The sequence below is a fragment of the Arachis hypogaea genome, chromosome 4, assembly GCF_003086295.3.
Source record: "Arachis hypogaea cultivar Tifrunner chromosome 4, arahy.Tifrunner.gnm2.J5K5, whole genome shotgun sequence".
NCBI classification, from domain to species: Eukaryota; Viridiplantae; Streptophyta; class Magnoliopsida; order Fabales; family Fabaceae; genus Arachis; species Arachis hypogaea.
Window position 1 is genome coordinate 104698037 of NC_092039.1, and position 5044 is coordinate 104703080.

The window sequence follows — 5044 nt, forward strand, 5'->3', positions numbered from 1 at the left end:
AAGAGTTGAACAAGTAATGTAAAATAACAAATCATCAAAATAAAAACTAATAAAGCTCCTGGCAAGGTATGAGAACTGGAAGTCATATCCCAGTTATCCTTATCAATTGTGATGAGAATTGGATTTTTCTCCCACTAAGTCAACCTCTAATTATGAAGGTAAGTCAAGTGGATGAATTAATTTTGATTCCTCAGGTCCTAGTCTTTTTTTGGGAAAGGCTAGAGTTATTGGAACTCGAATTAATTCTTGAAGAATTCTAATTTTCAGTCAACAATGAGTTTGATAACTCAAGAGTCACCAATTAATCAACCAGAGCCAAAAGGTAGAAAACTCTAAATTATCTATATAAATAAAGGAAAGCAATCATAAATCTGAAATACCTCGAATTATATTAAATAGAAAGTTAGATTGAACATAAAAATCCATAAGCCAAATTGGCAACATCAAATAATCAACTAAAGTAATAAATAAAAGTAGAAAATAAATTAAAGGAACATTGAACCTGTGATGAAGAAGTTGAAATCCTAATCTTAAATCCTAAGAGAGAGGAGAGAACCTCTTTCTCTCTAAAAACTACATCTAAAACCTAAAATTGAATTATGATCTGATATGAATTGATGTCCTGAGTCTCTGCATGTTCTCGGACTTTAATCTATGTTTCTGGGCCGAAAACTAGGTTGAAATGCGGCCCGGAATCTGTGCCAGCGACTTCTGTAATTCTGCAGATCGCACTCGTCACGCGTCCGCGTCGTCCACGCGTTCGCGTCACTCAGCATTTCTCGTACCACGCGTGCTCGTCGTCCACGCTTTCGCGTTGTTCGTGCAGCTTCCAATCCGTGCGGTCGCGTCAGGCATGCGAGCGCGTCATGGTAATTCCTTCTATTTTGCGCGGTCGCGTGAGCCATGCGACCGCGTGACTTCTCGCTGGTCATCTCCTCAATTCCTTGTGTTCCTTCCATTTTTGCATGCTTCCTCTTCATTCCTTACGCCATTCCTGCCCTATGAAGCCTGAAACACTTAACATACAGATCACGGCATCGAATGGTATGAAGGAAGATAAAAATATACAACAAAAAGGTTCTTAGGAAGCAAGTTATTAATCATAGGATATATTTAGGAAGGAATTGTAAATACATGCAAATCATATGAATAAGTGGGTGAAAAGCTTGATAAAACCACTCAATAAAACACAATATAAACCATAAAATAGTGGTTTATCAACCTCCCCACACTTAAACATTAGCATGTCCTCATACTAAACTCAAGGAGACTAAATAAATGAGTAGGGAAAGGCAAGACTCATGCAATGCAACCTATGAATGTGAATGTAACTACATGCTAAAATGATTCTACCTACTTGGTGAAAAAGTAAATAAATCTTTCAAGAATAAATATGAGCTGGATTTCACTAATTCAAATCACAAAATACAATACAAATAATTTGCAAGAAGAAGATAGCTCATGAAAGCAGGGAACATAAAATTAAGCATTGAACCCTTACTGGTAGTGTGTATCATTCTAACTCTCAAGTGTCTAGGGTCAATTCTCTCAATTTTCTACTAATCTTGCTTTCTATAGCTTGCTCTTCATCTAACAATCAACAAAAATTTAATGCACCAATACACAAATCAAGAGGTCTTTTAAGGGTTGTAATGGGGTTAGGGTCAAGGTAGGATTGTATTTGGCCAAGGTGACTAAAATTTGAATCCTTAATTAACATAAACTTTTTCCACCTAACTTAAGACAATCCATATAATCACAATACAAGATCTAACTTCCCATTAACTGTGTTTTCCACATATTCATGCATCCTAAATTTGAGTTCAGTACATATGCATTGATACCAACACTTACTTTGGGGCATTTTGTCCCCTTTTATTATTTGTTTTTTTTTCACTTTTTTTTCTCTTCTTTTTTTTCTTTTATTTTTCTCAATGCATATGATTAAAGTATTGAATGCAATAATATGTGCTCAACTATTATTTTGCACATTTTCACTAAAATATACAATACCCAATTACTCAAACCAAATATTTTCAAATCCAACTTCCCCACACTTAAATCATGAGCACGTTTACTAGTCTAAGCTAATCAAGGATTCAAATTAAGGACATTATTGTTTTTTGCTTAGAGTTAGTAATGAGCTAAAGTAAAGAACAAATGGATAAAATAGGATCAAATTGGTTTGTAAAGGATAATAGAAGGGTAAGGCCATATGGGTATATAAGCTTAGTGAAACAAGGCCTCAATCATATAAGTGTATGCATACATGAAACAATGGAAATATAGAATTAAGCAAGACAAATATCACAATTTTAGAGAGAAAAACACACAAAAATAAAATATATTGGTTGATAAAATGCAACCAATCAAATAGGCTCAAAATCTCACTGGTTTTGTGTGTTCGATCTCTAAACCATGTTCCAAAATAATATTTCTTCATACAAGTTTTTCAAAAAAGTTTTATTCAAATTAGTGAAATACTATAAAAGGTTTTCTTGAAAAAGAAAATGTTACTTCAACCAAGTGGTAAAATATGCACAAAATAAAATAGACATGCAATCAAACATGCAAATGCAACAATTAAAAACAAAAATTGGTGTTGAGAAGGGACTAACTAACCCGTGGAGATCGGTATTGACCTCTCCACACTTAAAGATTGCACCATCCTCGGTGCATGCAAAGATGTGCAGGTGTCGAGGGTTGTGGTTCCTCAGTCAGTGCTCGTTGTAGAGTCTTTCTCTTTACTCTTTCTGGTGGCTAGCCTGAAAAAGAGAGAAGAGAAAGGGGCATGAAGTCAAAGGGATAGAGCAAGGGAGAGGGCAATACTAGTAAGAATCATGCCAAAATAAAGAAGAATGTCGTTAACACATGGTCGCGATTCCATGAAATTAGGACATCAATGGAAGCATAGCATGATAAATTGAGGCAATTAAATGCAAGATGTTTATTGGCATGCTGGCAAAGGCATGAGTAGCGTAAATCAAGCATTAAAAGCCTTAATGTATTATTAGTCGTGAGAAACTAACAATAACGTTTGTATTGACAATTATATTTAATTAATAAAATATTGAAAAGGGCTTTGTGAAAAACAGGCATTAGAGTAGAAGGATAGAATAATTAAGAATGCACAATGCCATACGGGCTTTTTCACAAACACAAAGCATGCATATTAAATAAGGTATGGAAAGTATTAAATTGAACATGCAAACACCCTTAAAAAAATAATATATAATTGTCAAGCAATTTCTTAACAATCCACAAGCAAAATAATGACCCAAATAAATTTCTAACACCAATTGAAAGGAAAAAAGAAAGAAAAAGAAAGGAAGGAAGAAAGAAATACGAAGGGAAAGAAAAGATTTAGATTTGGGGAAGAAAAAGATAAGATATTTGGCTGATTTGGATAAGCTGTGCGGTGCTTGTGACGCGAGCGCATGGAGCACGCGTTCGCGTGGGGTGTGATAAATTCAAGTGACGCGGACGCGTGGGGCACGCAGACGTGTGACTTGATTTGTGCTATTAGCGAGAGGGTAGCCTCGCGGTCGCGCAACTCTCTGTTTGAAATTCATATTGCCAAATCTCTGGGTGACGCGGTCACGTGGTTGACGCGATCGCGTGGATGGCCTAAATTTGAAAACGGCACGGACGCATGGGGCATGCGTACGCGTGGCAGGGCTTGTGCTTCTAGCATGAGTCCAGCCCAATTCTAGCTCAACTTTTTGTCATACACCCTTTTTACGTCGATTTCAGGGCACGCGTTCGCGTGGGTGACACGAACGCGTGGGAGGCGTTGTTCCCACATGACGCAGACGCGTCAGCGACGCGGTCACGTGGACTAATTTATGCCAAAGGCATGCCTCCAACCACGCTCTCGCGTGACTCTCTGTAAAGTCTCTTTTCTTCCTAAGGCACAAGGGACGCGGATGCGTCGGCGACGCTGTCGCGTCGCATGCCCTTTTCTCCTTTTTTTTTTAGTGCAGTATGCAGAATGCAATGCTTAATATGAATGCTATGCATGATTCCAGGTTCAATAAAAATTCAAAAACAGACTGAAATGGAAATGGAACGATCATACCATGGTCGGTTGTCTCCCACCTAGCACTTTTAGTTAAAGTCCTTAAGTTGGACATTTGGTGAGCTCCCTGTTATGGTGGCTTATGCTTGTACTGATCCAGGAATCTCCACCAGTGTTTGGAATGCCAGCATCCTCCGGGGTCCCAAACAAGGCATGTAAAGCCTTTGAGCAGTTTCAAACAGGTTTCCAGGCTCCCGGGGTGTTGAATGTCAGAATAGATTCCAGGATCCCAAACTCTACTTTTACACCCATGTTTGTCTTGATCTGCATTTTTCCAGTCGGGTGGTGAGTAATCTGAATTCTCACTAAAGCGGCCAAACAACTTCTTAGACCCATTCAGTTGAGCTTTATACCAACCCATACATTTAAACCTTGAGCACACAACCATGTTGAACCTCACTTGACAACTTCTACCACTGACCATCTCCCGCTTATGCCTAATGCCACAAAGGGCTCTAAGCTGACCATCCGTCTCCAGTAGCCCACATTCAAGTGGAATTAGAAAGCTAAGGGATATGAATTTTGCCCACTTGAATGTTGTGAAGGATGATGGCAACTTAGGGGAAGCGGTTTCTAATGAACTTGCAAGCTCCACTTTCTTGTGCTCTTCTTTGACCTCTTCTACCTCTTTGCAAGCTTCTTCAATTTCAACCTCTTCCTCTTGGTAGCTTTCTTCTGATTCAATTTCTTCTTCATTGTTCACCAAGGGCATGAGAGGTTGTGCTTCTTCTTCTTTAATCTCCATGTCAAGTCCAATGGGATATGATTCAAATGTAGATAAGAATTCATTAATGATTGAATCCATCTCTTGATCATCCACTTCAAAGTCTTCAACCATGATATGCCTTGGAGTTTGTATACCCTCCTCAACATCAACATCAAACACCTTGGAAGGAGGCTCTATGAATGGACTTTCCAATGGAGGCTCATCATCTCCTAAGTCTTCGACCACTTCTTCTTCTTCAA